We start from the raw sequence: 13,822 nt of genomic DNA, 5'->3' as shown, positions 1-13,822 counted from the left end.
TATACTAGTTTCAGCTTTATTTTTCTCACAAAACCCTTAATGAATATGGATAAATACAGATAAAGTGGACAAAAAATAAATATGGATAAATACAGACGGAAATGGCAAAATAATAAATACCATAAAACCGGGAGCTCTACCTATGATTCATTTATTAATAAAATACAATTACCGCAAATGCTGGATGAGTATAAAGAGAAAAAACAGATAACTGTGCAAGAGATCACCAGAGTTGCAATAAAATCACTTCCACTGAATAAAGCACTGGGTAGTGACGGGCTACCTGCCGAATTTTATATGGAATATATTGATGTGCTGGCCCCACGGTTGCAACAGCAATATCAAACGTCTCTAGGTACAGGGATGCTGCCAGCTACCACACTACAAACTTTGGTGGTCCCGCTTCCTAAGCCAGGTAAGGATTCGGTAGATTTGGGGGGTATAGACCGCTCTCACTATTAAATACGGATTACAAAATTTTAAATAAGATTCTGGCGCATCGTTTGACTTCTTTGATCCCAAACTAATACATATAGATCAATGTGGTTTTGTGCTGGAGAGGAGCACAGCTATGAGCACTGGGAGGCTGCATCAGATCATGCAAAGTGCATCTACATTGGAGGGCAGACAGGGTTGTATCTCATTGGACCTTCGCCAGGCTTTCGACTCCTTACACTTGAGTTATATGCTGTACACCCTTAAAAAAAATTATATTCCTGTAGAATATATTAAGTGGGTGAAGCTACTCTACACTAAGCCGACGGCTAGAACTCGTACAGGTTTTTTGTGTCCAAGCAATACTCCGTCACACGGGCAGTGTTGTCCCCTATCCCCATTATTATTTATATTGGCATTGGAGCTGTTATTGTACACTATTCGTAAAGTGGCTGGTCATAAGGGCATAACCATAGGCATCAATAATCATATAGTCTCAGCGTATGCGGACGAAATAATACTATACCTTAATGACTTAAATGGCACATATGAACCGCTACTGACTATTTTTGACAAGTTCCAGAAGATTTCAGGCTGACGATAAATGAGAGCAAATCATACGGATATAGTTTTAGAGATAACACACATGTAGAGGCATTTGGGCAGTGGACCTTCCAAACAGCACCTGTGACCTTTAGATATCTAGGTATTCAGGTATATAGGGAATCGCAGGACTTACTGGAAGGTCATTTACCAAATAAAATGTTGGGTTTCTCTTTCCATTTCAGTAGCAGGTAGAGTGGCACTCAGTAAAATGGTGTTACTGCCCAGGTTGTTATATTATTTTACCAATCTCCCAATATTACTCCTAGCCTCGGTGTTTCGCATGCTAGACATTTCACTGATTGAACTAATATGGGGAAGGGACACAGAAGGATAAGTTTAATGAAACTACAGTTAATTGTTAGACTTGGCAGACTAGGGGTGCCAGATTTGCAGGCTTATTGCTACACGAGCCAATTACAATGGTTTACTTACTGGTTAGCAGGCAAAAACCTGCATGAAATTGCAATGTCACGCCAGTCGTGGGAAAATGGCTACTTTCATAGGCTATTGCTGCCAGGTGAAAGGACACCTGCAGGCGCACCTCATCTACTGAAAATGGAGTTGACATATTGGAAAAGAGAGCTACATTTCACTAAGAGACTGACCCTGTATGCCCCTAACATTCCTCTACTGGGTTTACCACTGCAATCTAGCACTATCACTAGCAGGAGAGTTAGGGTATTGAGTGAGGAATGGGGGTTACAAACATTAGTGACTTTTTTGTGGATGGTACTCCTGCAACGTACAATGTATTTGTTAGAGGGCATGGGGTGCCTCACACATTATTTTTGATTCATGCTCAGATAACGCGTTATATATGCAATGTATGGGCTCGGACGGGTCAGGAACCATTGATGCATGGCCTGACGAACCTGCTATAACTAATGGGAAATGGCAGTCATTTCACGAGATGGTTATATAGAGGTGTGCGTATTGTGGTAGAGATCCAGTTGCAATCCCTTAGAGATAAATGGGACATAGATTTGGGTTGTGCACTCACTGACAAAGAATGGAAGCTGATATTAGAGTACCCAAGAAAAACCTCCAGGAACCCGAAATTTAAGTTCATGCAGTTGATGATCGTACATAGAGCATATCTAACACCACATATATTACATGTAATGTACCCTGAGGTAGCGGACTGCTGCCCAAGATGCCATACTCCACAAGCGAAATTATTCCATATGCTATGGAGCTGCCCTAGAATAGTACATTATTGGTTTGAAGTGCACAAAATATTACACGCAATTGTACTAATATGGAATGGTGACTCGCAAGAGCACTGGGGTTAGGTCCTGCAGGAAAGAAGTCTGGCCCAGCGCACAAATTCGTGAACCTTGCTCTTATATTGGGAAAACATACTATTACAAGGTGATGGCAAGCAGCAAAGACACCGAACATTGCAGACTGGCACAAAGAAATGATGCGATGGGGTAGGGCAGAGGGTGCGCAAATCAAGCAGTAAGAACAAAGGGGGCTGGGTAAAAGGTTGATATCCCTAGATTGGAATGTACTGATGGAAGAGTTTGCCGCTATGGAGATTCACACAGAGTGCGACTACTAGTTGCATTTCTAGATGTTATGAGATGTTTTGCTGGTGTAACGGGGGGGCATGGTTGTTTTTTCTCACAACTGGTACATTTTAATTTTGATTGCTGGATTTGGAAACACATGAAAATGGGTAGGAGTGCCTCGGATCTTCAAGTACCTATTAATAATATCGCATAGCATTGGCATCACAGCTGAGATGGTGGGTGGGTTAGGGAGGGACTGTTTTTTCAAAGTTTTTGTGTATTATCCATTATTTTATTTACTAGTCGAAATATTGTCGAAACTTGTATTACAGACACTAGCTGGTCAAACACTAAGATGTAAGTGTCTCACAGGATTCCAAATAAGACAACATAGTGGGCAAAATGGAGGTATATAACGTTTGATGTAAGACATGATAATAACAGGTCGATGATATGCTTTGTAATAACATTATTGAATTATAACGTGATGTACTGTATGTCCTTACTGTCAATTGTAATGCCATATGTTGACACTTTTATGGAACGAAAATAATACAATTTGTTCAACAAAAAAAACAAACGTGCCCATCTGAAGGGGAGCTCTACAACTGGCTCTCTCACGGCAGTGTTCCTGGGAATTAAAGATCAGAATAGCTTAGAGACGGTATTGGATAACATTCAACTCGCCCCAGCTAGGAATCTATACTTACAATTTAAGTATGGGGTCCTCCCGCTGCATGTCTTCACAAACAAATGGGATGGCTCAACCCCTCTGGGCTGTCCAGCCTGCAGCAATGTAGAGGAGTCAGAATATCACTTATTATTTTTCTGCCCAGGCTATAGGAAGGCTACGCATTGATGGTTGATCCAGCTATGCAGAAATCTGGGAACTCAGCACAGCACAGAAGCATTTAGCCTACTGAAATATAACACTCATCAGCCTATTGTATTTGCGGTGTTGTACTTTTTATTCTCCGTGTGATGTGTACGCAGAACATTTTTAAATACCAACCCACCGGTTTAACCTGACAATTCTATAATGTTTTTACTGGATTTTGTCAATTTTTATTCAATTAATCTTTATTCAGGTTTAAATAAAACCATAAAAGATATACAATGGCAAATCACACATTCAATAATAAATTACATCCCTTTCATATATACTGCTAGACCATTTGCATAAGTATACAAATTTACAATTTAAATACAAGACCTTTTTTTCTCTCTTGTTTTTAAAAGAATAAATATAATTACAAAAAGTCAAACTTATTAAATATATAAAAGAATATTTGAGGAGTTCATAGTCAAATAGCGTTGTAAATAACCAAGGACTATAGATGAATGTCCGGCATTCATTGAGTACAACTTCCAGGTAGGAGACTAAATAAAAGTGCAAATACTTTAAGTTCAACATATACACTTGGCATGGCATTCCACTTATTTGCTTATTGATATATAAAGTGCAAATGCAAAATAATATAGTGACATTATTCCAAGTACAACACACTAGAATTTCAGACCTTCTTTTGCTCTTATTATACCTACATCAAACAAGTATCTACTGACACTAAAACAACTCTTTGAGAAATGTCAGTTTTCAATATTCTTTCTGCCTCATGGCAAGACCTAATGCCCAAATTCTGACAAATAGGTATAATTCATTTCTTCCTGGATTTACCATAAAGAGGGCAGATAAATAATATGTGTAGGTAATTTTCTCTTGTTCCAGATTGGCATAATACGCAACACTCAATATTGTCCTCCCCTTGTTTACGGACCTATTTCAATGTCTTCAAATTAGTTTGCAGAACACCATAAGGGAATTTTATATATAATGATTTTGCTAACTGTGGTTGCACTTCGTCCAAGAATGGCTCAAAACTCAGAGTTGGTTTCATGAGAAGAAACTGTGTTGTTAATGTGCCAATCACTGAGCTATGGGACATACTATTTTGGATATAAGCCCAGAAGGTAAATTTTAATACCTTCTTAGAAACCGTAGTCAATTTGGCAGGCTCCTCCCAAAAATGCTTCAGCCCTAATTTATGCAACCAACAATAAACGTGCCTGAGCCACAGTAGACCTATACTATAGTGGAACCTTAAGATTCCCTCCAGCCCTTCTTTATAATGGGCAAGTTCTACTGTGGACCACAGTCGCATCCAAAACAATAATGGCCTTAAAATAGTTAGGTGATCTATACGTTTAATATTTAGGTCCATAAAAATCGAGATTAGAGGTGTACGCATTGAAAGGCATAATAATTTCCCCAAAAATGTGTTTTCTCCTATCGCAAAAGTATTCTTGTTTGAGGGCCCCCATAATTCTTCCCCTTAAAGGGATGCCAATTGTGCCATATGCTTATATAGCTCAAGGGCAGGGGATAACACCTTTAAAGTACTACCCTCTTATTTCTTTACTATCGGTGAAGAGTTTTAAAGTAAGATAGTCTTACTTTTCTCCAATTGTGGTTTCCAAGTCATTTTAGTGTCCAAGGTTATACCTAAATATTTAAAAGTATGCACATATCCTAGCTTCCGGTTCTTAACAGTTAAATTCTTTTTAAAAGAATTGTGTGGGTTAACTGCCATATATTTTGTTTTGCTAAAATTTATTTCCAGGGCCCTTAGTATTACAGTATACACCAAAAGCATCTATTAAACATTGTAAACCTTTTGGAGTTTGAGAAATTAAAATGGTATCATCTGCAAATAATAGGGCAGGTACTGGCACCCCCCCTAACTTGGGAGAATCATGTTTGCAGCCCAATAAATACTCTGGAATATCATTTACATACAATGAAAATAGGGTGGGTGCCAGCACGCATCCCTGCCTTACACCCCGATTTACTCTAATTGGCTCAGTAAGCTCACCCCTCGGACCACATCTAACCTTTGCATAATTATCCTCATGCAATCTTATTATTTGCATGAGTATTTCCCCTGGTACCCCTTGATCTTTTAGGGATTTCCAAAATAGGTTTCTAGGGATGAGGTCAAACGCGGCCTATAGGTCTACAAAGGCAAGGTACAGATGACCCTTCTTTAAAACTGTATATTTCCAGCTTATGCAGAGAAATCTAAAGACCTGGTCAATTGTGCTAGTCTTGGCTCTGAAGCCAGCCTGGTACTTCGATAAAATACAAATCTCCTTTGTCGAGCACACATTTTTTGTAAAACATCTATTTAAACTAATCGGTCGATAACGCGAACGGTCTCGGCGATTACCTTTTTAAAAAATAGTTAAAATGTCAGCCCCTTTCCATGATTCCAGTATTGATGCGCCCGCGGCGACTGAATTACAAAGAAAATTAATATAAGGTCCCCAAACAATTTTATCATACCTTAATAAATCTCCTCTTATCTTGCCAGGGCCTGGAGCTTTCCCCTGTTTTACTGCATCAATTGCTGCCAGAGTGTCTTTCAAACTAAAATATAGGGGGGCTATACTTGGGATTATTACATAATCTTGCAGATTGAATGTTGTATCACTCATAGATGTTGAATAAAGGCGGAAAAAATGGTTGGCCCAAGTATTAGCATCTAAAAAGAGATCCTTACTACATCTTCCCCCTTTATTACCTTTGGATAGCAATCGCAAAAAAACAGCATGGTCTTTGGTTTTAGCTGCACAAATCAATCCAGTCTAGATATTATCATCCCATATTTAATCCTTTTCTAACTTCGGGCCACAACATTTTTTGTTTTTGTGGGCAGAATAAGTTCTTTTTTTTGCGTCACGGCACTCTTTATTGCACATGGGGTTATCTAAAGTACTTGCATCAATTTCCCCATTTTACATTCTTTCGGAATCCTAATCAAAATAGGTTTTAATGCATCTACCAATGCATAATGTATATTCCTTATTGTGAACTCTTCTGCAGGCAAATCAACATGTGGAGAAATGATGTCTCAAAACATGTCATAAATCTGCTTCATGGCCTCATCATTTCCCCCTAAAGATGGCCATTTTAAGGCCCTACGATTATTGCTTACTAATCGTTCATTAACAATAATGCTAGTATCGCCATTATTCAAAGGTGTTGGTTGGAATAAGTGATCTGCTGTTGTCAAGTGTAAGGGATACTGATCACTATCAATTCTATATTCAAGGAATAAGTGATCTGCTAGAGTCAAGTGTAAGGGATACTGATCACTATCAATTCTATCTTCAACTACCAAGTCATGTAAAATTGGCCAAAGGCCGATAGATACCAACATGTAGTCACTACTACTCTTACAGTTACCCCTATTAAATGTGGCTGCATTCTGGCTATCAGAAGGTAATCTACAATTACAAGCTCTAAGTCCATACCCTGATACCAATTGTATCAGTTGTGCAACAGCAACTGTACAAGGTACTGCCGGGCTACTTTCCAAAAGGGGGGCGTTATTTGCCACATCTCCTCTTCAAAGACATTTTCAAATCCCACAACCGGTTCAAATTTACGATTAAAGTCGCACCCCACAATTACCATTGCCCTTGGATCAATTGAACTTAAGAACTGATCTAACTGGTCTATCACCATAGATTCCTTACTGGCTGGACTTGGTCTGCTATAAATATTTATTATATATATTTCAGTTTTATCCTGTGTACGAATCTTCACTCAACTAAATCCTGTGATGGAAGGTCCAACTGAATTATATCAATACATAGGGTGATTTTTATCCAAATAACAAGACCTCCCGAAGGCCTACTCTAACCAAAGGAATAGTATTGACACTATATGTTTTAAATCCAACCTTATGGGGAGTTTCCAAAGCCCAGGTTTCTCGTAAAAGACATATTTTACTTTGTCCAATATACTCCTGCCATTCTACATCCCTTAAATTCTTTTTCAGCCCGCTATGTTCCAGGACGTCAATCGTATATCTGATTGCCCTTCCTCCCTAATTTGGTTATTAAATGCAATTTCCATCTTGCATTAACAGGATCATTGTGACACATTCTATTAGTATATGATGGCTGATATGCCTCAACTGTGACCACACAGTCACCAGACAAGGGCACCAATGGTATATCTAAAATCTCTTGAAACATGGCTGTATCCTGTTCAATTATCGACCACAGCTGATCCGGGTCACCAATTCTCAACTGTGGTCCTCCTACATTCCTATTTAAAATACTAAAATCGGTATAGGCCTTAATCATGACTGCGGTTAGCTGACCATCTCGAATATCAATTGGAAAAGTATATGCAGCAACCTGGGTAACATCAGAACCATCCGAAAAGTATAGTTCATATTCTCGTACAGGTAGTTGTCAGTCTTGAGCATTTAGGTCTGATAAGGCCTGAAACATTTTGAACAGAGGAGTAGGGACAGGTTTATTTACAAAAGACCCAAATAAAGGTTTATAAAAATAACCCAAAGGAAGGGCGCAAATACTAGTACTTTGGGTAGAGGTTAGCTGGCTAACACTTAATAAACAACAAACCATCTGTGGCCTGCGAAAATGAATCACCATGCAGTCACCATCAATATCCTTGGAGGATTGACCAACCCACCCAACTCTACGGACCATTAAAATCTCTTTCATATCAAATGGATGGAATCTTTTATATTTTGTTAACCAATCCAAGGTCTTGTTGCATAGATCAGCCCATGGCTCCCTCTGATTCTCCCTGAGAGTAGGGACACCAGCCAAAACTAATACATAGGGGCATGTAGCTGGAGGTAGACTCAGCACATCAGTATTAGGCTTCAAGCAATTGTTTCTTAAACCATCTACAGTACTACTAATCAAATTACTTGGTACAGTGCCTGAAACTAAACATTCAGGATGGGTACTATGTGAGCCCAGACATTCCATGTTAGGACCTGAGGATATTTCCTGTATTTTTTCTTCCCTAGTGCTGTATTTCAACATAGGGTGTTCCTTAGCTTTACCATTTACATTATGAGAATTGGTGATTAGATTTGCATCTACTGTTGTTAGCAGGCCCTCCCCCTCAGTAGCATCAGGTTGTTGATTTGCATTACTAACCCTTAACTTGTTCATAACAATATCCACCCAATCCAATTTTTCCCATAAAAGGGTAACGTTCTTGTCAATCGATTCTTGAATACAAACTAGCGCAATTACCAGTGCAGACTCCTCAGCAATAGTAGTGTTCCCAATAATATCATGTCTTGGTGAGGTGAAGAATGGAACTGCATCAGTCTGTGTACCAACAGAATTAGACTTTGATACTCCATGGTCATTTGCATGATTAGCAAATTGAGTTCCCTTTGTATTCTTAGTTTTTTTGGAGAGCCAGTGCCCCGCTTTTGTTTGACTGGTGGCTCTGTAGTTTGGAAACCCGGCTAAGTGCATATGAGACCACATCTGAAGTTACGTCCAAAGTTGACACAGGAGAAATCATTGGCATATTTGGAGAACACGTTTGTACAAGGTCCCCTGAATTGGATTTAAAAATACCCAATGATGAACGTCTCTCTAGTTTAGATGGATCTAGGGAAAGACGCTGTTCCTTTATTTCAATCTTGTGAGTCAATAGCATTCTGCCCTGACAATAAATGCATCTAGGGTACCTGCTACTCCCTAAAGATATTCATATTGAGACTACCAATCATGGGCAAACACAAAATTACACGCAAACCTCACAATACAACACAAATACTAATTTTAAATAGAAATATACAACACTACCTGTGCACTACAACTTGTATCGACACCAATGTCCAGATGTCAGAAGATGGGTCCAGTCCAGCCTCCTCGGGGCTCTGACAAGCGCAGACGGGCCCGCCCTTGGCCTGGGCTTCGCCCGGGCACCCCCGTGCGCGTCCTGCGCTTCTGGAGCCCGCGGTCGCTTATGAAGCGCCTCCTGGCGCTTGATTATGACGTTGGTGGCCGAGCCCCACGTGAAGCAGGCTGAACGTTGCGGTCCCCTTGGACCAAGGATGGCAGACAGAGGCAGCAGGTAAGGGCAAACCACCATGCGGCAGGCAGTAAAAAGCGGGACCCGACTGCGGGAGTCCGCAGCCGCTTATGAAGTGCCTCCTGGCGCTTGATTATGACGTTGGTGGCTGAGCGCCATGTGAAGCAGGCTGAATGTTGCGGTCCCCTTGGACCGAGAATGGCAGACAGAGGCAGCAGGTAAGGGCAAACCACTATACGGCAGGCAAGAAAAGTGGTACCCGACTGCTGGAGCCCACGGCCACTTACGAAGCGCCTCTTGGCGCTTGATTATGATGTTGGTGGCTGAGCGCCACGTGAAGCAGGCTGAGCGTTGCAGTCCCCTTGGACCGAGAATGGCAGACGGAGGCAGCAGGTAAGGGCAAACCACTATGCGGCAGGCAGGAAAAGCAGGACCCAACTGCGGGGGCCCGTGGCCGCTTATGAAGCGCCTCCTGACAACTGATTATGATGTTGGTGGCCTAGCGCCACATGAAGCAGGCTTGAACGTTGCGGTCCCCTTAGACAGAGAATGGCAGACGGAGGCAGCAGGTAAGGGCAAACCACTATGCGGCAGGAAGGAAAAGCGGGACCCGACTGCGAGAGCACGCGGCCGCTTATGAAGCGCCTCCTGGCGCTTGATTATGACGTTGGTAGTCGAGTGCCACATGAAGCAGGCTGTACGTTGTGGTCCCCTTGGACCGAGAATGGCAGACGGAGACAGCAGGTAAGGCCAAACCACTTTGCGGCAGGCAGGAAAAGCGGGACCCGACTGCGGGAGTCCGCGGCCACTTGTGAAGTGCCTCCTGGTGCTTGAGTACGACATTGGTGGCCAAGCGCTACGTGAAGCAGGCTGAACGTTGCGGTCCCCTTGGACTGAGAATGGCAGACGGAGGCAGCAGGTAAGGGCAAACCACTATCTATCACAAATATCTACTCTGGTATCAAAATGGTCACATGATAGTTGGAGTACACCTCCATCTGAGCCGATTGGGGACCTCCCCAATCGGCTCAGATGGAGGTGTAGGAGTACCGACGGAGAGAGCGGTGCTTCCCTCGTGTCCTGAGCCGTTGCCAGGCGGGGTGGAGCCATTTACTCCAACTATCATGTGACGAATATACCGACTGCAAACAAAGGAATACACCTCAAACATCAGGTGATCTTTTTTCATGTTGCAGGAAATGCATATATTCAGTTACTAAAATAAGCTTTTTATCCACCACTTCACTATTTGCAGTAGCATTCTAACATTTACCGGTCCTGATGAAAGCAATGGACTTGAGAGTCCCTAGTATATTGCTGAAACATGTTGACCATTTTGATACCAGAGTAGATATTTGTTAAATCTACCTATGCTGCTTTTTAATATTGGCCGAGCGAGCATAGAACCTAATAAAGTTTCCTTATTTCTGCTCACTCACCCAATTTAATATATTTTCACTCACCCTTTTTCACACACCACTTTTCACAGCACTGCAAATCAGTCACCAACCTAACAAATTGATGGGTAGTTTGTGACACTCTACCACTATTTGGCCGCCACCTGACTCTTGAGAGGTTATACCAACTGACCCCCCCTTTTTGAGCCAGTGGTGTACCAATCTTTGTGGCCAACAGGAATGCCAAATGATGAAGGGCGGTTCCGTGTGGTGACTGATGGATATCCTGTAAGTGATCACTGGTATCCAGCAATTTTCTCTATCACGGTTAGATGAGTTGACACTGTTCTGTTAGTTTAATGAACCACACATAGACTGGATAGACCCTCTGACACTCTTTTGTTTTTCTACATTCAGTTAGGGAATGTGTCTTGGTCTTTAAAATCCCTTAGGCCCTCCTCCTACCTTATTGTGTTTTTTGCAACATGATATATACTTGTTTTCATTAATGTTTTATATTTGTATACATCTATGTCTATTTTACGGGGTGCTAGCTCCTGAGAAGGTCATTTTAAACCAAGGCTATGGGGTCTAAGCACATGCCCACATGTATTGTTTTAATGAAATGTTATTGTAATGTACATGCACTTTTATGGTCAATCGACTGAAAGAAAGTTTTTTTTCATTTGAATTTATTGACCGCACCGAGAGCCACCAAAACACCTCCCGACTGATTACACAACTTTCTATGGAGTCCGTTAAGGACCACAAGGGTCCTGCTACACATAATCACACAACACTCCATCCCCCCCTTTATTAAATACAAAGTAAGGAAGGACCACCGGCAAATGTAAGTTGAGGTCTGGCCTAGGGCGGAGCGGAGTGGAATCCCAGAATTTTCAGGCAACTCTAAAGAATTCCACTTAGTGCAACTCTGCCCACCTGTACATATGACTAACAATAGGTTCACCCGATATGAACAATTTCTTCTGGCATCTGAAAATGTTACATTAAAGAGATGTTCTCTGTTAAATCCTGCTACTTTGATGCCCATTCCTAAAGTGGAAGGAGAAGGTTCTGAGAACTGGATATGGCTGAACTTTGTACCAAACCAAGACCCTATATTGTCAATGAACCTCTACCTTAATCAGACAAGCCCTTTTTGTTGATGGTTTATGCCTAAGAGACAATGAGGGTTCCTTGAGAGCAGCTTTTGTTGTTTGTACCATTTCAGGAGTTGTGGAAGCTGCTTGTCTACAGGTAGTATACACTGCACAAGTAGCAGAGATCATTGCTTTGACACATGCATGCCTTGTTTCAGATCAAATACGAGTTACCATCTATTCTGATAGCCAGTATGGTTTCATGGGTTTCATGACTTCGGACAGCTATTGTCACAGAGGAGGGTTTTAATGTCATCAGGAGCTCCCAGCAGAAATGGAAAGTATGTGAGACAACTGTTGGAAGCCTTACTGTGACCAAAAGAGGTGGCAGTTGTGAAGTGTGCTGCCCATGCGAAGGGGGACGATTTTGTGAGACCTGGAACAAGTAAGCGGACCAAGTTACCTGCTTTTGCGCTATTCATATTTACATTTTTAATGGGGACTTTTCCATAGAAGAAGAAAGAGGGCTAGGGAAGTCTTTGAGCTCTGTAAATAATTGTGCAACAAACTGAGAAAACTATTTCCACGACTTCAAGAAACTGTGTGTGAACTTTGTTGTGCAACAATGAGAGGTAGAGGAGGAGACTTTGTGTTGATCATCTTACAGACACAATCTGAACTCATTTGAAAATGGAGTCTGGAAATTCGAACCTTAGAAACAAATGTGTAATAGGCACACTTATAGCAGGAGTCATTGTAGTCATAGCAGTAGTCATTACTATCTTCATTATAGGTCCACACAAAGCAGAGGTTGATGGGGTGGGAGTACATGGGATGTCCACACCTACCACTTCGAACACAAAAGAGGGTACACTAGGAGCTGACAGTGCTTTGATTGATCAAAGTAGTCGCTTGTTGCACGTAGATTTTTCTAAAGGTGATTATATGTTGAATGCTTATGCGAAGTTGTTGTATTAGTATGTAAATATGATAGATGTGAGAGATTGGTATGTGTGTATGCAATTAACTGCGTCAGTTGAGGAAGCTATCATATACCATCATCTGGCTCTGACGTATAGTATCACTTGTAGCTTGTTGATTATTATGTTTTATGGTAAAGGTAATCATGAATACTATTTCTTGAATTATGATGAAGTGTTATCAGAGTTTCCAGCTTACAAGCACTTGAACAAGTAAGACTATTATAAGCAAGAAGATAGAATGGGAAAGTATTTTATACCTACTATTACACTAAACACAGCTTATGCGCATAGACATAGTTTGACATGTATGCTGACTGACATATAATTGAAATTTGTAGATGAAGTAGAAGATAGACATAGATCATTTGTAGTCAAGTTTAACAATAGAAAAAATAATTTTGAATGGACCAAAGAAGAGTTAGCACACAAGGCCTTAGTCCTTAGGAAGTTATGGTCCGCTAGCTTTAGATTGGAAACAGTGAGGAAAGCTTTGTATCAGACAAGTACAGACATATTATGACAAGATATTTGTGGGACAGATTGTGTGTGATCCTTTCTTCACAAATGAAACCACTGCAAAGAAGTACTTGCAAGAGACCGTACAAGGGGTGCTGAATGTGTATTTTCTGTGTGGGAAAAATGCATATTTCCGGTTGCCACTGAAATGGTATGGCACATGTTATGTGGCTGTTGTGTTTCCTAAGACATACCATGTGGAGGATTTGAGGTCTTTAGAATGGAAGTCCCCAAATTGATTGGTGTGGTACAAGCCCAGTAGAGATTGCTGAAGATGTGTTGAGCACTGATACCAAGTTTGGGAGCAGTTTTAAATGATGTCAAGATTAGAAAATTGTCGATTATAGTGGATAAGTTGTCAGTCAATACAGCTCAGTCATTTCTA

General features: G+C 41.1%; 1 protein-coding gene across 2 annotated transcripts in view; it reads right to left on the bottom strand.

Annotated features, from left to right (window-relative positions):
- Positions 1-13,822, bottom strand: part of SLC9A3 (solute carrier family 9 member A3) — a 1,113,267-nt gene that overhangs the window by 644,800 nt on the left and 454,645 nt on the right. The window lies entirely within an intron of this gene.

The sequence above is a fragment of the Lissotriton helveticus genome, chromosome 4_1 (assembly GCF_964261635.1).
Source record: "Lissotriton helveticus chromosome 4_1, aLisHel1.1, whole genome shotgun sequence".
NCBI lineage: Eukaryota > Metazoa > Chordata > Amphibia > Caudata > Salamandridae > Lissotriton > Lissotriton helveticus.
Note: the sequence above shows the minus strand (reverse complement) of the source record. Positions and strands in the feature narration are given on the sequence as shown.